We start from the raw sequence: 26,167 nt of genomic DNA, 5'->3' as shown, positions 1-26,167 counted from the left end.
CCCCCGTGACCCTAATGAGGATAAAGCGGGTTCAGAAAATGAATGAAGTAATCTGTAATGGATTACAGTTTGGAAGTAACTTGCAAAACACTGATGATTTATTACCAAGTGTAACGACGGAGGTTATGTTTTCATAGGGGTTTGTCTCTTAGCAAGATAACTCAAAAAGTTATGGATGGATTTTCATGAAAATTTCAGGAAATGTTGATACTGGCACAAGGAATAAATGATTTAATTTTGGTGGTGATTGGGTGGGTTGGGGTGGGGTGGTTGACTGAGCTGCCTTGTGCTCTCTGAGTGCTTTTCTTGTTATAACAATGTTTTTATTGAACTTCTTTTGGGGAGGCAGATTTTTTCTTTGTTTGTCTGCCTGTTAGCAAGATAACTCAAAGTTATGGACAGATTTTCATGAAATTTTCAGGAAATGTTGATACTGGCACAAGGAATAAATGATTTAATTTTGGTGGTGGTGGTGGTGGTGGTGGTGGTGGTGGGGTTCTTTGTTTATCTGTCTGTTAGCAGGGCGGGGGGCAGATTTTTTCTTTTTTTGTTTGTTAGCAAAATAACTCAAAAAGTTATGGACGGATTTTCATGAAATTTTCAGGTAATGTTGATACTGGCACAAGGAACAAAGTATTCAATTTTGGTGGTGATTGGGGGGATGGGGGGGGGGGGGGGGGCAGATTTTTTGTTTGTTTGGCATTTAGCAAGATAACTCAAAAAGTTATGGATGGATTTTCATGAAATTTTCAGGTAATGTTGATACTGGCACAAGGAATAGATTATTTATTTTGGTATTTTGGTGGTGATCGGGGGGATGGACAGGGGGCAGATTTTTTCTTTGTTGGCAAGATAACTCAAAAAGTTATGGACGGATTTACATGAAATTTTCAGGTAATGTTGATACTGGCACAAGGAATAAGTGATTTAATTTTGGTGGTGATTGGGTGAGTTGGGGTAGGGTGGGTGACTGAGCTACCTTGTGCTCTCCAAGTGCTTTTCTTTTTATAACAATGTTTTTATTGAACTTTTATTGAATTTTATTGTCTCGTCATCCTTCTGTGTTGTGTCAGGACACTAAACAGCAGCTCCATTTGATCTATTTTCTCATTCTTCTTAATAACTAAACTAAACTACATGCTTTAGTATTGATGCATCTGTTAAGAACGTGAAAAATGGACATCCCCAAAAGCCACTGAATAGTTAAATTTTCTACTTTGTTGTGTGCGTTACATTATGCCAACTTACTGTAGATTTAAAAGCCTTTTAAAAATCAATTCTGTCATCGATGCATTATTTAAAGACAACAAAGTGAAATCCAATAACATAGTAAATTTATTGATGTTTTTAATTGAGTTGAGCTAAATGCATTTCATTTATCATTTAACTGTGGCCTCCGAAAGGGGAACAATTTGATTATTGACTATAATAAATTGCTGAGATGTCCTTTTTCTTTGGAACACTAGTGGTTCTGTCGATGCAGCAGCAGGAAGGTGAACGTGTGTCAGGTGTGAGGCAGACTAATGATGGTGTGAAAAATACATCTGAAAATTACCACCATCACCTGTCATAGCACGACTCCCAAAGCTCACACACATGAAGGCATAAGAGCAGAAAAACAAACACATACAGGTGTGATAAGTGCATGTGTGTGTGTGTGCGGTTTATCTGTCTGTGTGCAGGCACTAGGCCAAAGAGGGCTTTAACACGCTTAATGGGATTTCACACACCAAAGTACACACACACACACTCTTGGTTGGACACACTAATGTTGAAGATAAACATGTCTGAAAGCTATGTGTGATCCCAGACAAATCAACACGCACAGACACACACACAGACACACACACACACACACACACATGCACACACACACACACACACACACACACACACACCATCCTCTGATATAAACGGATTTGTCAGGCTCCCACACTGAACACATGCAAAACTAAAGGAGTCCAGTATCCACATGGGAACAGATCTGTCCCTCATTCATGTCCAGAACACACATCTGTACACACCTGCCAGAAGACGAATACAAGTACACACACGGCTGTGTCCACCCCACCAATCAAACATTATACATGTGTCCAGCAGCAGACTTACACTGGCACAAAACAGAACGAAAAAAAGAAAAACAAACAAATGGTAATGAGTGTAAAGTCTGGGGTTCAGGTTTTGGTCCGCTGTTAAATTAACACTGAGTTACACAGACTTTACTGCAAGATTTAGTACAATGCAATACTACTACTACTACTACTATAACTACTATTACTACTATTACTACTACCATTACTACTATTACTACTACTACTATTTCTACTTCTACTACTCCTTCTCTTTCTTCTCTGTGTCCTACTACTATTACTACTACTACTACTAGTACTACTTCTCTGTGTCCTACTTCCTCTCCTACAACTACTAGTACTACCACTACTCCTCCTTCTTCTCCTCCTTCTACTACTACTACTTCTCTGTCTCCTACTACTACTACTACTACTACTACTACTACTACAACTTTTCCTCCTCCTACTACTTCTCGCACTACTGCTACTTCTCCTCCTCCTCCTCCTACTACTAGTATTACTACTACTCCTAAGTTGAAGTATAACCAAGCCAGCACTCGGCAGTCTACTACTACTACTACTACTACTATTTCTCCTACTACTGCTACTTCTTCTCCTACTACTACTACTGGTATTACTACTACTCCTAAGTTGAAGTATAACCAAGTCAGCACTAGGCAGCCTACTACTTCTACTACTACTACTTCTACTACCACTACTACTACTACTACTACTACTACTACTACTTTTCTGTCTCCTACTACTACTACTACTACTACTACTACAACTACTACTACTACTGCTACTTCTCCTCCTCCTCCTCCTACTACTAGTATTACTACTACTCCTAAGTTGAAGTATAACCAAGTCAGCACTAGGCAGCCTACTACTTCTACTACTACTACTTCTACTACCACTACTACTACTACTACTACTACTACTACTACTACTACTACTACTACTACTACTTCTCTGTGTCCTACTTCCTCTCCTACTACTTTTAGTTCTACTACTACTCTTACTACTTAATGTGCGCTGTTTTTATTTTTATTTTTATTTTATTGTATTTCTCTCAAATTTCATTTTATTTCTTGATGTATAATCAAATCTTAATGTATTTTAATATTGTATTTTTTCAATCAATGTGAAGCACTTTGGGCTACAATTTCTGTATGAAAGGTGCTATACAAATAAAGTTTATTGTTATTATTATTATTATTATTATTATTATTATTACTCCTAAGTTGAAGTATAACCGAGTCAGCACTAGGCAGTCTACTACTACTACTACTACAACTACTACTACTACTACTCCTAAGTTGAAGTATAACTGAGCCAGCAATAGGCAGTCTACTACTACTACTACTGTTATTACTACTACGACTACTTCTACTACTACTACAACTCCTCCTCCTTCAACTACTTCTCTGTGTCCTACTACTACTACTACTACTACTACTACTCCTAAGTTGAAGTATAACTGAGCCAGCAATAGGCAGTCTACTACTACTATGGCTGCGATTACTACTACTACTACTACTATTACTATTACTACTACTACTACTCTTTTTACTACTTCTCTGCCTCCTCCTCCTCCTCCTACTACTACTACTACTACTAGTACTACTACTCCTAAGTTGAAGTATAACTGAGCCAGCAACAGGCAGTCTACTACTACTACTACTACTACTACTACTACAACTCCTCCTCCTTTTACTACATCTCTGTCTCCTCCTCCTCCTACTACTACTACTTCTAGTACTACTACCACTCCTAAGTTGAAGTATAACTGGGCCAGCCCTAGGAAGCCTTTTATTTTGGGTAACTGACACTGTTTACTAAAAGTTGAACAAATAATGTGCATGTGATTAAAAATTACAGCCAAACATGATGCAAACTGGAATCACTGCCCTGTGGCTGAACACCTCCTTCAAACACTCATATGTTCACATCCATGTCTGCAGAATCATAAATTATGTCTAATTCAGACTTTGAGGGGGTTTAATTAAAAGCTTATTTCATGGTGAAATGGAAGTTTTCATTCTATTGATGTGTATAATTCCAGTGAATAATTTCCAGTAAGAACCTGTCTGGACTTATAGCGAAACATGGTGCTGAATAATGGACAGAAAAGTGTACTGGCAGAACATAATGTCAGAGTGACAAATTACATCATGTCACTATTTCATGCCGTGTCCAGATAAAGGCAGATATTTCGCAAAACATGTATTTTTACTCAGTGTTTGGGCCCGTGTCCACATGTAAACAGCTTTTAGCAGAGTAAAGAGTAGACTTTTGACACTCAGGTTATGTATCTGTGTGAACATGGAAAATGGAGAGACAGGAAAATAAAGGCATCATACCACATTTTACTCATGACTGTTTTGTCTTTGTGGAGTGAAGCTGCTGCCGAAACGTCAAATCCAGGTGTATGAATCTGACTACATCAGGGTCAGCACTGATATCCTTGGGAGACGGACCGGACCACAGCATGTAAACAATACTTTTCCACAACCAACACATATGGGGTACCTGTTGTCAATTTTCATTGCTAGCTTTTTCAAAAAATCACAAATAATCAGTGGCGGCTCATCAATAGAGAGCACCGCCCCACCTGTCTCACATGAAGAAGAAGACAATCGGAATCACATAAAACAAGTGGTGACAGGCACAACAAACCCCGCCCCTTGCACGTATTGTAGCTTGTTTTGGCATCGATCCAGCTGATGTCATCATGTCTATGCGTGTGGTGATGTCAGCATATCAATTGTCTCTATATATGTTTCAAGTTTGAAGTAAAGTGAAACAAAATTGATTTTGTTTTTATAGACATGTGAAATCTTGCCCATTATAAGTAAAAAAAAAGGGGGGTAAAAAAATTCATAAAAAAATTTAACTCCGAATTACTATTCCCAAAATGTAATGATGTCTATTCTGGGTCACTGACAATCTATAAACACAATTTGGTATGAATTCAACCAATAGTTTTGTTGCTACAAACATTTGAAATTTCGCCTATTATAAGTAAATGGGGGGGGGGGTAAAAATTCTTTAAAAATCTGAATTTTGACCTACTTTTCCCAAAATGTAATGACATCTATTTTGTTTCACTGGCAATCTATAAACCCAATTTGGTATGAATTCAACCAATAGTTTTGTTGCTACAGGTATTTGAAATTTCACCCATTATAAGTAAATGGGGAAATAAAAGATTTTAAAAATTTATTAAAAATCTGAACTTTGACCTACTTTTCCCAAAATGTAGTCACATCTATTCTGGGTCAGTGGCAATCTATAAACCCAAATTGATATGAATTCGACCTATAGTTTTGCTGCTAGAGTGTTAACAATCAAAGAAACAAACAAACCAAACTAAAAACAACACCCCTTGCCTCCCCTGGGGTAATAATTTTCAGGAACGTGAATATTTAAATAAATGAACTATACATGATACAGCCTGTGAGTACTCTGTAAAATCTGCATTCGAGTATAGTTTAAAAACGTTTTTAGTCATTTAGTGAGCAGTCAAGTTACATGTTTCCTGTTCGGAACGCAAAAATCTGCGCCCCAGGCTCTCACTGGACCGTAATACACTGTCGTTATAAATGACGTTTGTGCAGTAGACCCCCTCCAGTACAAGAGATAGGAGAGCCTCAAGGCACACAAATTTCCACCTAAGCACCACCCACAGGAGTAAACGTAACATCCCGAAAAGAATCAAGACCTTCCTCAGAAATGCAATGTCACACAAGATCATCTAAACCAGGGGAGAACACACTTTTTCAGCTTTAAAATGACCAAGACAAAATGATGTACGTCCACTATCTACTTATATATAATAGCGGATAGCTCAGTAGGTAACACTACTGGGACTTCCACTAGTGGTTCAGTGGGTAACACTAACGACTTTGATGTGGAAAACTGGAGTTCAAATCCTGGCAGGAGCGGGAACACCAATGTCATTTAGCCCATAGGAGGACTTCTATTTTGTTTAAGGTCATGTGATCTACCTGTACTACCTCCATCCCTGGTCTAAATACGTTGTCCATACTATCAGTGGAAAAGACACTTGTCAGGGACATGCTAGAGTCATGGAAAAATGTGCATGTTTGAAGGATAAACGGGTGAAATTTACATATAAAACATAAATGACTGAAAACACATGCAGTGTATATTTATTTTTGTTTAAATTTTATGTGAATTAACCCTCCGGTATCCAGGTGCGCCTTTTAGGCACACTTTTCACTTCATTTTAAAAAACTTCAGATTATTTTTCACAATTTAAACAAGGTTAGAATTCAAAAGTTGTTCATTTTTGCGTGATCTTTAAAATTCTGGCCACCAACTAAAATATGCACATTGTAAACAAAAGAAAATTACAAGACTAGCATCTGTCTCCCAAGTGTGCCTAAAATGCACTATTTCTTCCATTTGATATGTATGATTAGGGCTGACCTTGATTTACAAAAATATAATCAAATTAGAGCAGAAAAATAAATCAGTATACAATATTTAATAGTTTGATTTATAGGTGTGCATTTTATGCACACTTGGTGACAGATGCTAGTATTCTTGAACATTTGACCTAGCGCCAGAAATAATAATGCAAATAACCAATGTTTCTGTTAATCATTGACATATGCCAGGCTGCAAAAATCAAATAATATATGATCCCCTTTTTATGTAGTATATTGAAAAAAAATATTTTTTTGTGTTTTTTGCATCCAAAAAAATGGTTTGTTTACATTACAAACGCAGCATTTAAAGGGTTAAAAAATGTGACAATTATTGAGTATTTGGTATTTTTATTTACGGCTCAAGTTGATGAAATAGAAAAAAAGTGTAAAAGAATTAAAAAGAAACTGTATGAAAATTTTTTTGACATTATTCCACAAGTGTGCCAAAATGGCACACTTGGTGCGTACTAAGGGTCTTGCTGGAGAGGATACCGGAGGGTTAAAGGAATTTATATGAATGCCAAAAAAAAACCAACAACAAAAAAACAAACAATGGTGGCAGAAGCTTTTGCATTCAAAACTTACTTGAATAAAAGTAGTACTATTATCATCAAAATGTACTAAAACAACATTTAAAAAAGTTCAAGGCTTTATGAGGAAAAATATATTTTAATCTCAACCAGTCATTTCTTTTTCATAAAGGTCAATAAATAAATAATAAATAATCACTGAACCTGGTCAGATGTGATGATGTGTAGAAATAGGAAGAAAAAGAAGAAAACAAAAATATTCCAACTTTGTTGCCAACCGTGTATATATAGAACGACTAAATGATGATGAGGGACACTAATAAGAACTGTCACAGTTTCCTAAACTTTACTTTTGATTCCGTTGTTGATAGTGAATGTATTTGTCGGATTTTTTTCAGGTGAAAATGTACTTCTTTGTACTTAAAATACTGGTCTATTTATCAGAGTCTACTGGAAAATGTATTGTGACATTTTCAGAGATTTGTTTGTCCCATGTGGTTCATGGTCCAGTCAATACGAATCAGCAGCTACTAAACCATTAACATGACTGGACAGACAGGACTCATGAAACCAGGGCCAGAACAGCTTCACCATTCATTCATTCATCTTCTGAACCTGCTTCATCCTCACTAGGGTCGCTGGAGCCTATCCCAGGTACCCATGGGTGAAGGCGGGGTACACCCTGGACCAGTCACCAGTTCATCACAAGGCTGACATATAGAAACTAACAATCACTCCCACATTCACTTCTATGGGCAATTTAGATTAACCAATGAACCTATCGGTGCATGTCTTTGGATGGTGGGAGGAAGCCGGAGAGAACCCATGCAAACACAGGGAGAACATGCAAACTCCACAGAGAAACGTCCCTGGTCTGCATTATCTTTCAAAAGTGACGTGAGAAAATTCTTGAGAATACATTTAAATTTTTCATCAGTGTTTACTATATCAACTTGCTCACAAAACTTGCAAGAAATGTTAAAATGTTCAGATAAATATAGTTGGGAGATGGTTTGTTTCCTCCTTGGACCTCGGCTGCTTTAATTTCACATCGATACTGAAGCTCTAGATCAGTGGTTCTCAAAGTTTTTACAGTGGAGTACCCCCTGAAATATTCTTTTTCAGCCAAGTACCCCAAACTCTCGCTTCCGCATTATTGATTGAAAAAATTAGGCAAAGTTTGTTCCTGTGCCAAAGGTGTTTGTTCATGTTTTCAAAATTTTGTAAACAAACAACATATATTTAACTGTAATATATTAAAAAATAATTAAAAAAAAAATTAAAGTAAATTTTGTGTGCGCCCTCTTTCATTGATAAGAAATACATTGGTCATTAATTAATAAATGAACCTTTCATCAACAAAAAATAATTACTTATCAACTCAAATTAACTCATTTTGAATAATATAAAACAGAAATGTTCTTAAAATGTTACCAAAGCTTAAGCAAGATGATTAACAATAAAACTATTACATGAATGTATTTTCTGTGTTTTATATTTCAGCATTAATTCTCATAATTTATTTTGTATTCTGTAAGTGATGACTTATTTAAGGTATTTTTCTAAAAAAAAAAATTTAAGTACCCCTGGGGGTATGTGTACCCCACTTTGGGAACCCCTGCAGGTGAAACACAAGGACAGAAATATTGGGACAAATATCACCTACAAATTATATACTATCTTGATGAAAATGTTCATGTCACTTGTTGTTAGTAATTCATGATAAATGTTGAATCAATATTCATTTTACATTTAAAGGCTGATTTTTCTTCTTGAGTGAAAAAAACCCCCAGACGTTTACTTATGATTTGAAATGATTATTTATGGTCAGAACATGATAAATATTTCAGATATCTGTAGGTATTTAATCTACAAGATTATAATGAAATAGAAAATCAACATTGCGTAAAGTTAAATAAAAACAAATTGAAGCATTTTGTAAATGTGGATGATGATGTAAACCAAATTATCCTGAAAGATCAAACACAAACGTGTCATGTAATGATACTACTACTACTACTACTTCAAAAAATAATAATAATAATAATTATAGTTTTGTAGCTCAGCTCTGTTAGTAGTGCAACGCCTGAATTTCATGTGTCCCAATACTTTTGTCCATATAGTGTATGTCAGGTTAGAATCTTTGTTCCTGGCTGAGTTTGTTCATCGAAAAGACAAAAAACTGCTCCAGGATTAGCACCTGCACTGAACCAGCTGTGGAAAAGAGCTACATAAGAACTGAGCTTTACTTACAACCAAACAAATACATTTATTTCAGTGGAGTGGTTGCTATCAGTGGATATGTTTACAGACCAAAAATCAAATACACTGGATATATAAAGCACAAACCCACACATTTGCATAAAGCTTAGAGCATACATGACAAACTGTATCCTCAGATGTTACGCTTGGATAAGATTAAGTAAATCTGCACTGAGGTTTAGTATAGAGGTCACAGCTGGAGTGGGTTTAGAAGCTCTGCCTTTCAGATGGTGTGATAGCTTCAGGAAGCACCACACCTCTACCACCACCACTGGAGTTGGAGCTGGAGCTGGGACCACAAATGAGCCAGGATCTGAAAACCTACCTCCAAGTCTCTGTTTATGTCTTTAAACAACTATTTCTGTCACTTCTGTGAGAACAAAGGAGACTGTGAGTCATTCAGAGACATTTATTTTCCTAAACTGTATTGGATTTTAGACGCCACATTGTTTTTTTCCTCATGTTTTCTTTTCCTTTTATTATCTTGGGTGTTTTTATTGAGTCTTTAGTTGCATTTTGTAACATGAAAAGGCTTTATGAATATAAACAGTTAATTTATAATAGTAGCAGTAGTAATAATAATGATAATAATACATTAATTATTACTATAAACAATAATATACCTCCAGAAATTTATCCAAATTTAAGAAGAGTAGTGATATTAAAATAAAGATAAGGCATTAAAAAACAATGGTCTCTCTCTCTCTCTCTCTCTCTCTATCTCTCTCTCTCTCTCTCTCTATATATATATATATATATACGTATATATATATATATATATATATATATATATATATATATATATATATATATATATATATATATGTATGTATGTATGTATGTGTATATATATATATATATATATATATATATATATATATATATATATATATGTATATATATATATATATAGAGAGAGAGAGAGAGAGAGAGAGAGAGGCTATTAACAGTTTTTGTACAGTGAATACAGTCCACACACAGAGTAGGAGGGTCCTTCAGGAGCAGATCCTGGTTCAGGTCTGTCCTCCTTTTCAGGTCTTACGGTGGTTTTAGTCGCACAGGAGCAGATCTTGGTTCAGGTCTGACCTCCTGTTCAGGTCTTACGGTGGTTTTAGTCGCACAGGAGCAGATCTTGGTTCAGGTCTGACCTCCTGTTCAGGTCTTACGGTGGTTTTAGTCCTTCACGAGCAGATCCTGGTTCAGGTCTGACCTCCTTTTCAGGTCTTACGGTGGTTTTAGTCCTACAGGAGCAGATCCTGATTCAGGTCTGTCCTCCTGTTCAGGTCTTACAGTAGTTTTAGTCCCACAGGAGCAGATCCTGGTTCAGGTCTGACCTCCTGTTCAGGTCTTACGGTGGTTTTAGTCCCACAGGAGCAGATCCTGGTTCAGGTCTGACCTCCTTTTCAGGTCTTACGGTGGTTTTAGTCCTTCAGGAGCAGATCCTGGTTCAGGTCTGACCTCCTGTTCAGGTCTTACGGTGGTTTTAGTCCTTCAGGAGCAGATCCTGGTTCAGGTCTGTCCTCCTTTTCAGGTCTTACGGTGGTTTTAGTCCTTCAGGAGCAGATCCTGGTTCAGGTCTGACCTCCTGTTCAGGTCTTACGGTGGTTTTAATCCTTCAGGAGCAGATCCTGGTTCAGGTCTGTCCTCCTTTTCAGGTCTTACAGTGGTTTTAGTCCTTCAGGAGCAGATCCTGGTTCAGGTCTGTCCTCCTTTTCAGGTCTTACAGTGGTTTTAGTCCTTCAGGAGCAGATCCTGGTTCAGGTCTTACCTCCTTTTCAGGTCTTACAGTGGTTTTAGTCCTTCAGGAGCAGATCCTGGTTCAGGTCTGACCTCCTTTTCAGGTCTTACAGTGGTTTTAGTCCTTTGGACATCCTCCTCTTGTCACAGCAGCTGATGATCTGTCTGTCTGTCTGTCTGTCTGACTATATTTAGATTGTACTTATGGTCTTCATTTAACGTCATCATACTTAGTAAAAACTGGAATATGTGGGTACATTTATGTGCACACAGTATAAGAAGGTACTTTTATTATTACTAGACCTTGTGCATGAGTCTCTCTCATGCACAGATTCTTATTTTCAGCTGCAGAAAACGATTTCCTCTGTCCCTGCAGCTGCTCATCCACCACATTCAACATGTGTTCAACTCTATTCATCACTTTTTATTGGACACTGTCTGAATGGAATTGTTTTCTATTGAGGCAGAGGAACGAATACAGAGATGGTGCCATTGTTCTATTTTTTTTTTTCAGCTTTGAATACCATGACTAATGGTGTGATGTGTGTTGTCCTAATGAATGACTGTACAGCTGCATGTGTGTGTGTGGGCATACTGGGAGAATTTTGTTCCTGATCGTATTTTAATCAGTGTGATCCTTCAAAAATTGTCGACTGAAAAAAAACTCTGAACAGTTTATGAAAAGTCATTTATTTAATGAAAGCACAGATACATTTTATTGACAATATTTTCATTATGTAAATTACTTTTTAATCATAATCGTTAATATTTAATAGCATAAAAAGGAGAAATGGCCAAGGACTCTCATATTATCCAAATCTTACCCAAGAACAAACAGGACACATTATAATATTAGTGAATATAAATTGTTCAATCTGAGCATATGAGTGGTTTTAATACTGACATAATGTACCTAAGGCTCAGGTGTTTCACTCACTTGTTTGCTCTATGTTCCTATTGGACGCTCTGCTTTGTCTAGAGACCACTTTGGAGTCTACGTCACAGTCTACGTCATCGCAGTTGCACATGCACTCTGGTGGCAGAAAAACACTGAATATCAATGGAGGTAAACTGAGAGATCAGAGGGAAAAGAGGAGGGAATATGTCTTGTGCTGTAGGTTGTCGGAATAGAAAAGCAAAACAAAGTAACCTTCACTTTTGCCGAATACCGTCATTGAAGACACCCTTCGAGTCAAACCGTAGACGCTTATGGTTGAAGCCATTAAACCAGTAGTTCCCAGCCTTTTTTGGCTCATGACCCCATTTAACATCACAAATTTCTGGCGACCCCAGACATTCAAAACGGAGAAATTTTTTTGCTAAAATTAATTGGGTTTTGGTCATGTAGTAGTTTGCTACACTATGTTGCAAATTAGGCCTGTAATGGTACACAAAATTTTCAGTTCGGTACGTTTTCAGTTTTGAAAGCCACGGTTCATTTTTTTTTTTCAGTTCGGTACGGGAAGAAAGAACACCCCTCAAAATGTCTTTAATACATTCATGAATTTTTGAAAAATGTTCCCCCAAGTTTTTGAAAAATTTGAATATGGAAAAAAGGAATATAATTCTGCTGCTATAAATCAAATAGAAAATAAAATACATCATTAATATGACTAAATGTATTTTAAACATTAGTATTGCACTTTTCCCTGACAGGTAGTTTTGAAAAAACAACAAAAATCAAATCACAGTTCTGTCAGTTCACATTCTGCATAAAAATACCAAAAAAATTCCACATGAAGTGCAAGATTAACAAGAGGACAAACTGGTATTCTCTTTAAATAAACTGAAGAGCAACAATGACAACAAAAAATTAACCAAATTATTTATTTTAGGACAGAGAACAAACTCTTTAGGACACTTTGTGTACGTGCGCGCATGCATGCAGGGTGCGATTTGTCGGGGGATTTTTTTTTTTTTTGTATTGCTTGGAGCCGTGGGGAGTGGGGGGTCCATACTAATGTAACAAACGCTGGCGTGAAACGAAAGTGAAACTTTATATACTTTCAACGTCCAACTACAGGTTCTATTCCTCTGTTACACAGCGTGCGTGTGAGAGAGAGAGAGAGAGAGAGAGAGAGAGAGAGAGAGAGAGACAGGCAGACAGACAGAGCTAGTGTAAGTGTTTTAGAACTACCGTAGTTCCTAGGGGCCAAACAACGTCCGTCTCATTAACGTCTCTTTCCTCGTTGTTGTCTTTCACCGGGACCTGAACTGATCCCAAACTGGACAGTAATGATGGTGGAGGGTCTTCAGTCTCTTCCTTCTAGGTTCACATCATATTTGTTGTTCTTTTTTAACCTTATATCAGCTATTATTTCGTATTTCGGGTCAATGTGTGCGTCCTTCAATATGTCCGTGTGGAACTTGCGCGGATTTAAAGTTTCGTATCGAACGACGTCTTTCGTTCCTTTTTCTTTTACTCAACATACTGTGCCGTTTCGGTACGTGTACAGGCCAAATAGATGTTAATTTTAGTACACATGGTGAAAAGGAAAAAAAAATAAACCTGTATTTGATTTAGGGCCAATACTTAAAAAAGAACACCCCCTGTTACCTGTGCTGTTCACGCTGCTATGAAAAAAGTAAACAAAACAAAACCGAACAGATGATTCACATATGAAGCAGAAGCAAAAAAAAACGATTTAAGCCACTCCCACCTGCAGTTGGAGCCAAAGAAAATACTTTTCCCTCAGGGCTTTTGAATTGCATTATGATGATGGGATGATGATGGGATATTTTTTGTCCTATCATGCCAAAAAAAAAAAAAAATACTGCCTGCTGAAGCTCTCACTGTGCAACTTACTGTACGATAAGTCATTGACAGTCCAAGTTATCAGTGTGTTGCCAAGACTTTAGCACCACCTGCGACAAATGCACAACAAATTCATTTTGCTGTGTTTGTTTTTGTGTGTGACCAGGCATTAAGTGTTGGTATTCAAGCAGAGCACAGCTGCGGTCCCCAGCAAGTTACAAGCTCAAAACCTGTCAGTGCAACTCCCTGAAAGAATTTGATACTCAAACGAATTATTCTCAGTGAAGTAACTCTTTTAGGAACACACCTGGTTTTGACAGATACTCCGAATCAAATGTGTCACAGATCAGTGTGATGTTCCTCCGGAGCCGTCAGAGTCACGACTTGAAGAAAGGGTTGAATTTATCCAAACAAGCAGTTTGCCTCTGTTAATCTGTTGTCTTCAGAGCATGCAGTAAAATATGGGACCTCTTCACTAGGAGAGTGAGTGAGAGCAGCAGAGGGAGATTTCTTTGTAATAGAAAGCAGAGCTTATGTGCTCTGGTAGGTGGACCGTGTTATGGCCTGTCTGAAAACTTTTGCAAAGTTTGGCTTTAGAACTTCACAGACAAATGACCGGGCCTACATACCATAACTCATACTGGAAAGCATCCTTCTCTTTCTCAACCCCCCCGCCCTTCCCTCCCTTACTCAAACACAAAGTGGCAAACACACACAGTCGCACAAACACACACTCTGCAGGCAGCCGAGGAGCATCACTCAGACACCTCAAGCTGTTCATTTCCTTCCTGTCTCCAAACACGCAGCCAACTGTAAAATGTTATAAAAGCAACATCGATGTCCACTGAGCATGTACCGTAAGCACATGCATAAGTACACACACCCACACATGAGTACACTCGAGCACACATACACACACACAGATACACACAAGAATCAGTTTTTTTCTCTGTCACTTCCTGATAAACTGATTTCGTTTAAAATATTTCATGCTGGCTTTCCCTCTGTCGCCAGTACATTTTTGTGTGTCTGCGTCCCGCTGGCCTGTGTTGTGTGCTTTGTGTGTGTCTGCATGTGTGCGTCGGTTCCTAAATGAGAAAGGTCGAACTTAATGGAAGTGTTGCTCTCCTGCTATCCAGGTCTCTGCTGCGTCGACACAGAGACACACAACCTCTGCTGTGGTGGAAGCAGCAACAATACAGAGAAATTATGGAAATAATGGAGCTCGGTGAAAGTAAGTTTTGTGTGTGTTTGGCTGAGCTGCAGCTCTTCACAAACACATGCCATTGAACTGCAGATGGTTTACTCTGTGGAACAAGTGGCAACACCAGGACAGGGAGAGATAATGGCTGAGCTTTCAGCATAATTATATTCTGTCGCAGGAATTTCACAATACTACATTTAAAATCAGTGTGACTTTATATTCAAATGAAGACACTCATTTATATAATTGTACACAATAATTGTAATCTGGTTACAAGGATGTGACAAAGTAAAGTGCGCACATAAAATCAAGCATGGATATAATAATGGATTAGATTTCTATAGTGCTTTTCAAGGCACCCAAAGTGCTTTACATTAATGATCCATTATTCATTCACTCACACATTCACTCTCTGATGGTGGTAAACTACATTTGTAGCCATAGTGCAGGCTGACGGAAGTGTGGCTGCCAATTCACACTTAACGGACCACCACCAAGGCAAGGCAAGGTGGATGAAGTGACTTGCCAACCAGCTGAGCCGGCACAAACTGCATCTTGAGAATTATTTCCCAGCCAAGTCTACATGAGTCACCAACCAGTGGGTCCTTGGTTTAAGCTGGCTGACAAGAACGACATCCAGGTATTCCATGCGTTTTTGGTTTATGCGAACTTGCAATTGGAACAGTACTTGGGCCACGACTGTTGACATTTCATGAGAACGGAAGAACAGAAAAGAATGCATATTGAGAAACAGCCTGTGTGGATAGGATGGATGAAATACAGAGACTGAATTTTCCTTAGGTGGACCTTTAAATGAATAAACATGACTGTGAATGCTCCAGAATTAACAGAAGGCAGTTAGAACAGAGCATACATGACTCACTCTGACTCTCTTCAACTTACTGTATTACTATAATTTTGCACAGGAAATGCTGCTGAAAATAGTTCAAAACAACCTTTCTGGTGTCATTAATCAAAAATAGGGTTGAAGATGGACCTGTGGAGTTGAATTAATGAAGAATTCAGACCCAACCATAGCATTTACAGTTTATGTAGACCCCAGGGAAATGTTTTAAAATACAGAATTCCATTTAAAAAAGCAAAATATCACACCTTTAAATCAGGGTTTCTCAACCTTTTTTGAACCACGCTCCACTAACGGCATCATGAGCTTACTGGCACCCCCCCTCATGCCCAAAAAAATTTATATGATGGGGGGGACATAATTTTAAAAGTAAGTAACGCAACTGATGTATATGGGGAAGTTATATGGTGGGTTATATAACTCTGTAGATAAAACTGTGAGAAAGCGAAAGTGAGCTCCCCTCACCTTATCACTGACTACTTGCTGCCCCCCCTGGAAACAAAATTGTGACTGGGGGTTGGGACCAGATGATATGCAAGCACCCCCCCCCCCCCCCCCCGCCCCCCCCGCGCTCATGGACCTCAATCCGTGAGTGGGGAGAGAATATATGTGAGTGATTTATAATGTTGTGATGTACAACAGTAGTCACTAACGCACCGGCGTGCACGTCACTCGTGACCCTTTCCATGTGCTCATGCCCCCCAGGATAGTGTCCACCCCATCTGGTTGAGAACCCCCGCCTTAACTCAATAAACTACCAGCTTCCAAATGCACAAATTGAACAAACATATTGAAAATCTTCCACGTGTTGGCCAGTTATTTCTAATAATAACATAATAATAATAGCCATTTAAAACACTGTTCCTTTTCCATTTCCCTTCTGCAGTTAATAGTTGTAAGCCTTTGTGTTTTTATTATTGATTAGTCTTACATGTAGCCTAAAGCAGCATGTGGTCATTAAGTGGGAAGTGCTAACTGAATACATGGTTTCAGATTATTCCTGCTGTTTGCTTTAAAATGCCATAGGCTATAATGAGGCTTAGTTGCTACAGTTCACATGCTCATCAGCTTTGGTTGATTAATATAACACGTGTAAACTCGTCTTCTATCTTCAAATACATGTTTGAACAATTTTAATCCCACCCACCAAATCCTGGACCGCCTGCCAAGACCCTCTACACCTCAACGCATCCCACTAATGCAACCCAGGTATATACTGTATAGAAATGGCCGCATAAATCTTAAAAACCTCTTATTTTAAATGGGTGAGACATTTTATTCTCATAGCTGAGGCTGCAGATTTTCTATAGTAAGTGAGTGAATGAGCACAATGATTGGTGGTGGTCTCGGCGGTGATGAAAGGGGCACCAGCTAAAATCTTGCAGAGGCCGGCATTGCAGTGGAGCCGAAGCTTGTTTGGTCACCTGTTCATCCTTATTTGACCAGGGTCTGGAAATGTCTAATGTTCCAAATGTATGTAACGGCCAAGAAGGGCAAAGCAAACAAAGTGCATAACCCTCAAACACCTAAAGCGCGGCAGGTGACCAAACACATCTACTGATAGAAAAGGTTCAATAGCTTCTGAGCCATGAATCATATCAGAACATGTATGTAAGTATGTAACAGTGTATATATGAATTTGTACATGTATATGTAAGTGTATGCGCATGGGTATGTATATGTGCGTATATGCATATATGTGTATGTATGTATATGTAGGTGTATGTGTATATGATATATGTGGATGTGTATATGTATGCATGTATGTATGTATATGTATGTATGTATGTGTGTGTATATATGTATATGTATATATATGTGTATAGATGGATAGATGTGTATGTATATGGGTGTATATGTATGTATGCATACATGTACGTATTGTTGGTTTAGACAAAGGGGTGAGAGCTGATAAGCTATGCGTCTTCTCACTCCTTTTCGAATATGACTTTTTTTCTTTCTTTTCTTTTTGCGTGTATCATTTTATGCTTCCTTGAATTTTCATTTCTATATTATGTTGTGCAAAGAAGTCAAATAGTAGTAATCAGGAAGCTTGTATCATATTCATATTGGAAAAAAAAAAAGAATATTGAAATAATAAAGGTAAAAGTGTTTTTTTTTGCAGCTTTTCAGTTGTCTTAGATGGGTCTTCTTTCAGACATTCAGTGGCTCAGTAGTGAGCGTGGAAACACCATCATCTCCTGCAACATCAGTTCACCAATAAAACTCATACAGTTTGACAAGTGACAGATGTTTTCATGTTCTGTTATGACTTAATTTGTTGAAGAATTCCTGTTTTCTTCAGTTTTCTCAGATCTAATATAATAACCTTAAATTTACTGTTAGATTTTACAAAACTATGAACTTTTAATGATGCCTCTTATGTTTTTTTTTTTTTGTTTGTTTTTGTTTTTTTATGTACTATTTTTGCAGTGTTTATTATGTCATTATGTTTATTATGCCAGAGGGCCAAATTGACAAATCTCCATTTTCATGTAAATGTACTGATCAATAAACCCATCCATCCATCCATCCATCCATCCATCCACATGGTCAATAACATGATAATGACTGGTGATAAATTACTTAGAGAAGGTTAAATGCCGAGGAAAAAAAAAAAAAAAAAAATTGGAAGTTGCCACAGAAATAGTTGAGGTCTCTCAACATAGATATTAAATTATATCAGCTGAATTTAATGAGATTGTGCAACAGCACATTCATATTTGCTGCGATAGGTTGGTTTTATAAGATCTTTATCTCACAAATACAAAATGAAAAGCCCCTTGCTGGTTGAAGATGAGTCATTAAATATTATATAAAAATCTCAGTACAATCGATTTCACAAGTGCTTTACTGTTTGACCAGTTGAAACAAGTGGCGTCAGGCACAACAAACCCTGCCCCTCGCACGTATTGTAGCTTATTTTGGGATCGATCCAACTGATGACATCATGCCTATGTGTGTGGTGATGTCAGCATAACGATTGCTTCTGTATATGCGCCAAGTTTGATTTGAAACAAAATTGATGTTTTATTTTATGTGAAATTTCACCAATTATACTGTAAGTAAATGGGAGAAAAAAAGATTTAAAAAATTCATAAAATATTTGAACTTTAATCTACTTTTCCCAAAATGTAATGACTTCTATTTTAGGTCACTGGCAATCTATAAATCCAATTTGGTATGAATTCAACCAATAGTTTTACTGCTACAGACATTTGAAATTTTGCTCATTATAAGTAAATGGGGGACAAAAAAAAAGATTTTAAAAAATTCATTAAAAAGAATTGGACTTTGACCTACTTTTCCCAAAATGTAATCAGATCTATTCTGGGTCACTGGCAATCTATAAACCCAAATTGGTATGAATTCAACCAATAGTTTTGCTGCCAGAGTGTTAACAAAAAAAGAAATAAACTAAAAACAATACCGTTTACCTCCCCTTTGGGGGGTGGGGCAATAATTTGAGCATGAGACGTTTGATTATCCTGACACCAAATACACCATGGTCACCTCTAATACAGCCCTGTGTCGGGATTTAGGCGGTCAAGATGGGTTTAGATCTTGAAAAAGCATTTTGCTCAGAGCTATTTTAAGAAAGTCATCAAACATTTCTCAATTTTGTGATCAAGAAAACTTCAGCTGCAACTTTAATGTTTTGCTTGGTTGGTTTAAATTCAATATTGTCCCTGTGAGGCATCATTCTTAAAAATCTAATAGTATTCTGCTCCCGGTTGGCAGTGAAATTCCCAAACAGTAGCTGTGGGGCACACAGGGTTTCAATAACACAACAGGAAAATTAACCGTGCCCACACACACACACACACACACACACACACACTGCAGTCAGTTCAAATATTAAATATTAGTATGCACTTCTAGTTGTTCATGTGTGCAAAAATAATTATGTGTCAGCAAATACAAACAAACACATGCTTTTAGGCAACACCCAACGGGCCTCTTAAGAGCATAATCCAAACCCATGTGGGAGAAAAAAAAAAAACAATCAGTCTAGTTTTTCTAATTGTTTCAAGAAACAATTGTGTGAGAATTGCTGATGGGAAAAAAAAAAAAAAAAAACGCACATCACAAATGCGTGGTTGTGGTTTGATCAGATATGATCGACTGCTTCTAATGTCTGGTGGAAAGAAAAAAATTCCCAGGGAGCTCCTCAACCAGTACCAGGGCAGGATACTCTACGGGAAATCTGGTATTTTTATTATTATTACAAATGCATACAATAAAACAAACAATAAAAACCTAAAAAGAAAAAAGAAACGGAATAATTTAATGTCCAAAAAATCTTTCAGTGTTCATATTAGCAGTAATGGAAAGGCATGCATTGATAAAACATTTAAACAGACTACAAAATATATCTTCAGATTTAAGCTCTTAGTTCTTTTCGGAAGCTGAAACTGCACTGGAAAGTCAGTCCTCGTCAACAACTTTCAATACGAGTGCCACGGGAGGGAGGGAGGTTTCCAAATGAGATGTCACTGTAAATGATTGAAGCGGTCCCAGTCACCGGCATCGTCATGTTTTAGTCAATACAGGTGAGAAAAGTTTGCCATCCTTTGGGAACGACCTCACAGCCTGGGACTTGAAGCAAATGCCTGCCTCAGCTGTTCACAAACCACAGCTCTGGATTTAACTGGCAGCTTTCTTTTGACTTTGAGGTTTGTAAGTGTCTGACACACTGTGTGACAATAAAACCCACAGCATAAAGCCTCACCTGAATTCACCGACAAATAGTCCAGAGAAAACACTGCAGTCATAAATATGTTTCAGTTCTTTGACCCTTTAAATCAGTGGTTCCCAACCTTTTTTTGGCTCGTGACCCTATTTAACCCTTTCATGCATAAGTCACTCCAGTGGACAGTTCTTCTCCAGCTGTTCTCTTGTATATTAATGGGTTTAATTGTTTTAGTTCCATATCAGCCAACACAGTGGTCACTTACGCATCATCTCATATCCTGACATTCATACCGTTACTGTAACGTTGCTGTTCTTGATAAACCTGATCTGCAGTAACATGTCTGAGTGTAAATCAATTGTTATTTGTTAGACAAGAAGGTTTCTTTTGCACATTATCTCGATGAAGTGAGGAATTAATAGCGTTAGAATATGTTAAAATGTGAGAAGACATCAGATTAGCAGCATTAAACATGTTTTTATTTCATTGTTTTCATATCCCTCTCTGATATTGGGTTTTAAACACCTTTGTTTACTTCAAAAATTAAATGCATGGATATTTTTGTAACTCCACAGAAAAAAAAAAAAAAACTCGATTGCATTGTTTTTTCATGGCCAAGAAAAAAATCTTGACTAAGGTTCTCACAATTAATGCATGAAAGGGTTAAACATCACACATTTCTGGTGACCCCAGACATTCAAAACAGAGCCTTTTTTTTTTTTTTTGCTAAAATTAATTTGGTTTTGATCATGTAACAGTTTGCTATACTATGTTGCAAATAAACGTTAATTTTATATGACATTAAGGCTATATAATGTATATTATTGTGGACGGAGGCAGAAAAGCCAAGTTGAGATTACTGTACAAAGTGAGAATTTTGTACAGTCAGTCAAAAGGCTGCAAATTAATACTGAACAAACAAGAACTCAAACTATGAATTATGAAAGAGCTGCAGCATCTGAAACTGACCACAATGAACATTTGAAAGAAACAGTACTGCAGCGCTTCAGTTTCAGCTTCACAGTTTGTCATGTCCTTTATGTATTGTGATTGTCTCTCTCAACTCACCATATATTTTTTTATTCATTAGTTTTTATTTTATTTTTATCAATTACCAGAAATTTCAGGCGACCCCATTTGAATTCCAGGCGACCCCATGTGGGGTCCTGACCCCAAGGTTGAAAAACACTGCTTTAAATGATGGAGTGAGGAGCTTCTCATTTCCTAAACAACCATCAGTTTAGGTCATCCAGTAACTGAAAGGTTGGTGGTTTGAATCCTGTTCCCTCTTATTAGGGCTGCACATTATTGGCCAAAAATAAAATCCAGATTTTTTCCTCTAAAAACTCGATTTTGATTTTTGGGTAAAACTACAAAAGACAACAGAAGTCGGCATGTCGTTTTCGTGTGCAGTCCACAATGCACTGCTCCCTACCTCAAATCTGCGATGGTATCATGGAATCGCCAAAAATTCTGTGATGGACCCACAGAAGTTTTACCAATTTAAGTCAATGACAAGGATCAGGCGAGTGATCCCCATGCATTTATATTTAAATTGGGGAATCTGTGCGTGGAGGAGACCGACCCAGGACACACTGGAGGGATTATGTCTCTGGGCTGGCCTGGGAATGCCTCAGGATTCCCCCAGAGCTGGTGGATGTGTCTGGGCAGGGGGCTGTCTGGGCTACTCTACTGAGGCTGCTGCCCCCGCGACCTGGATCGGAAGAAGACGGTACGGTACGGATCCATACGTGGACCATGGCTTACATTGGTATCACTTCTGTGGACCCATCACAGATTTAAGGTCTGTGGTCATTACACGGACTTCTGTCAAAGACCGCTCTCACAGTTAGGAGGAGGAGCCTACAGTTGCCCGCAGACGTGTGGTCCAGAGACACAAGAGAGATGAAATCAATTTGACGATTACCCTTTTTTAAAAACCATCCTATTTAAATCTGATTTTGATTTAAAATTGTTTAATCACGCAGCCCTACACTTCACCCACCTTGCCTCCAGTGTAACTCACACTGGTGGATGACTGCGTATGAATGTTTGGTGGTGGTCAGAGGGGCTGTTTGGTGTGAATTAGCAGCCACGCTTCCATCCAGGTGGGGCCAAAAACAGTTTGCCACCACCAGAGTGTGAATGTGAGAGTGAATGAATAATGGATCAATAACATAAAGCGCTTTGGGTGCCTTGAAAAGTGCTATAGAAATCGAATCCATTATTATTATTATTATTATTATTATTATTATTATTATTATTATTATCCTGTTCTCAGCTGCATTTGAATAGAGTTTTTATTCATCAGTTCAGATCTGCACTGTTTCTTTTAAGCTTAAAGTTTTTATCTGTTTTATCCATTTATCTGTTTTTTGTTTTTTTGTTTTTTGTTTGTTTTTCTCAAGCCTATACTTTGTATTGCTTCCCTGCTGTAATGCTTTTAATGTTTTATGCAAAGCACTTTGAATTGTCTCGTACATGAAATGTGCTATACAGGGTGGGGAAGCAAAATTTACAATGAACATTTAGTTGTTTTTTCTCAGCAGGCACTACGTCAGTTGTTTTGAAACCAAACATATATTGATGTCATAATCATACCTAACACTATTATCCATACCTTTTCAGAAACTTTTGCCCATATGAGTAATCAGGAAAGCAAACGTCAAAGAGTGTGTGATTTGCTGAATGCACTCGTCACACCAAAGGAGATTTCAAAAATAGTTGGAGTGTCCATAAAGACTGTTTATAATGGAAAGAAGAGAATGACTATGAGCAAAACTATTACGAGAAAGTCTGGAAGATACTATTAAAGAAGAATGGGAGAAGTTGTCACCCGAATATTTGAGGAACACTTGCGCAAGTTTCAGGAAGCGTGTGAAGGCAGTTATTGAGAAAGAAGGAGGACACATAGAATAAAAACATTTTCTATCATGTAAATTTTCTTGTGGCAAATAAATTCTCATGACTTTCAATAAACTAATTGGTCATACACTGTCTTTCAATCCCTTTCAATCAAAATATTGTAAATTTTGCTTCCCCACCCTGTATAAATAAACCTGCCTCGCCTTATTGTGGAGAGCATACAGATTGGAGTGTATTTCAATGGAAAAAGGTCATGTGGTCTGATGAGTCCAGATTGACCCTAGTCCAGAGTGATGAAGTGATTACCCATCATGCCTAGTGCCCACAGTACAAGCCTGTGAGGGCAGTGTTATGATCAGGTCTTGACTCAGTTGGTCAGGTCTATGTTCAGTAACATAATGTGTCTGAAAAACGAAGTCATGTGAGAACTGGAATATACAGAATGACCAGGTCTGAACATCAGTGGATTTTTTATTTGCTGATGACACAGTCATATTCCAAGACGACAATCCCAGGATTCATCAGAATCAAATTGTGAAAGAGCTGTGCAGGGAGCACAAGACACATGGACTGGACACCACAGAGTCCAGACCTGAACCACATTGACAATGTTTGGGATATGCTGGAGATGACTTTACAAGTGGTCCAACTCTCCTATCACTGATAAAAAATTTTGGCGGAAAAAAAAAACAAAAAAACTTTGGACAGAAATAGATATTGTGATATTTCGTGGCATAAACAGTGTCACTGTAAGCATGTCCCTTAATCAAAGCAATGAAACTATGAAATATTAGGCGACATTTTTTGCTTGTGCAGTTTATTTACTCTTCTTTGCTCTGAACATGTGGGGTGTAACAATGGCCGCCGAGATGGATCCCTATCTACACATCCCTCTGCTGTAGATAAACTGGTTCAGCTAATCTTTCAATTGTCAGAGTTGCTAATCTTGGGTGACCTTAACCTAAAATGGCTGAGTAATGTGTCTGACCTGCTGAAAGTTGTGCAATAACCTTAATCCAACACAATTACTGATCCTTCAAGGCCAAATCGGAAAGATCACACAAAGTAAACCCTAATAGATTTAACCCTTTCCAACGGTTATGGTAAAATCGGTGCCTCTGGGACGTTGGGCCTAGATGACAGCAATCGGCGACTCAGAGTCAGTGTTACAAATCACAAAAAGAGAAATGTGAAACAATGTAAATGAAAAAAATAATAAAAGTATGAAATGTCCTATTCTATAAGGATCTGGATTATTTTATCAAATTCATCCTTTCTATCAACAAATGGACCACCATCATTGCAAAAATAATAAAAAATAAATACATCAAATAAAACTGTCACCAGTCACAAGTGTTTGCTCCTGGAGGATGTTGTTGGGTTTCTGTAAATTGGCTTAGAGTCTGGTTTTGACCAACTCTATATATAAAGTGTCATGAGATAACTTTTTTGTTGTGATCTGGCGCTATATAAATAAAATTTGATTGATTGAGTGATTTGATTGGTTTTCCCCTGTAAGTCTCTTTGGAAAAAAGCATCTGCCAAATGCATAAACATAAACATAAATGCATAAACATAAATAAAAGAATATGACCAAAGGCCCCGATTTTTCAGCTCGCTTTAAGAAGGAGAATGAAACCTGGTCTCTAGCACAGACATACAGGGGATCAAATCCATCCAATGTCACTTAGACATTTCAGAAACATGCGTAAAGCTGTGGTCAGAAGTGCCAACAGACTATTTACACCTCATTACAAAACTCCCAAAGAGATCTACAGTATCAAAATTCTGGAGGATAGTCAAGAAGAATAAGCCACTACTTGTCTTCCCCAAGGTCTCAAACTTGACAGTTACTCAGTGTTAGGACCAAACGAGAGTCTGTTCAGCTTTTAATACACATTTTTACTGCTATTTCCCACGTATTTAAGGACCCTTAAGGACCCCATTCATAATTCATGATTGTGTTCCTAGCTGGCATGCTAGCTCAGGTCTAGTTCCCCCCTCAGCCTTTTGCCACTGATCTTATTCTGGAGGAACTACAGGCCACATTTGTATCAGTACTTTACCTACAGTGAGGATAATCTGGGGCGTTTTTTCTCACAATCGGCACCCATTTATCATAGAAACTCATCAAATCTAGTTCTTAGTGTCTGGAAGTTTGCCCACGTTGTTCCCATGCATAAATATGAAAACAACTGTCTCTCCAAAAACTGAACTGTATTAATGTCATTGATGAATAGTTTTTGGCACAGTTTCACTGCCAAAAAAAGACAAGTTAACTTGATTAAAAAAAAAAAAAAGTAATTAACAGTGACAAAAACAGTGGTTAACCCTTGGGGGTCTGAGCCTTTTTTGGCTGTTTTTGAGTACTTTTGACTTTGCCTTTATATACTACACAAAGAAATGTTTACTATACCCATGTTTGGTATCTTTTTTTTTCAGCACAACTTCATCTATATCATCTGCCTATTATTTTTTCACTTTAACCTACTATATCAACACAAAAGGCCAAAAAACACACAAAAAAAATATAATATCCAATTTGAAAAATGTACATAATCTATTGCATAAAAAAACACAAAGATGTTTAATAAACCTTTTCAAAGACTTTAAAAGTGAATATTGGTTCTAAATATTAGGTATATAAAATCAAAATTGTAATAAATTAAAACTATACTCAAATATTTGACATAAAAGCATATCTTTACATAAGCATCCCCCCCGGTCCTC

General features: G+C 37.6%; 1 protein-coding gene and 1 long non-coding RNA gene across 3 annotated transcripts in view; one reads left to right on the top strand and one right to left on the bottom strand.

The window, feature by feature from the left end:
* LOC115429518 (protein ELFN1-like) overlaps window positions 1–26,167 on the bottom strand; it is a 227,473-nt gene that overhangs the window by 46,966 nt on the left and 154,340 nt on the right. The window contains exon 3 of one of the 2 annotated variants that reach the window (XM_030149062.1): window positions 13,862–13,920. The exons of the other annotated variant lie outside the window; for it this stretch is intronic. The gene's annotated coding sequence lies outside the window, so the exon portion shown is untranslated. The remainder of the gene's footprint in view (window positions 1–13,861; window positions 13,921–26,167) is intronic. 2 annotated transcript variants of the gene reach the window in all.
* On the top strand, window positions 10,309–10,887 carry LOC115429533 (uncharacterized). Its single transcript, XR_003936800.1, has 3 exons — window positions 10,309–10,335; window positions 10,478–10,521; window positions 10,726–10,887. It is a non-coding gene; the product is annotated as an uncharacterized LOC115429533 (long non-coding RNA).

The sequence above is a fragment of the Sphaeramia orbicularis genome, chromosome 1 (genome assembly GCF_902148855.1).
Source record: "Sphaeramia orbicularis chromosome 1, fSphaOr1.1, whole genome shotgun sequence".
Lineage (NCBI taxonomy): Eukaryota > Metazoa > Chordata > Actinopteri > Kurtiformes > Apogonidae > Sphaeramia > Sphaeramia orbicularis.
The sequence above is the reverse complement of the archived record's forward strand: the minus strand, read 5'-3'. Positions and strand labels throughout refer to the sequence as shown.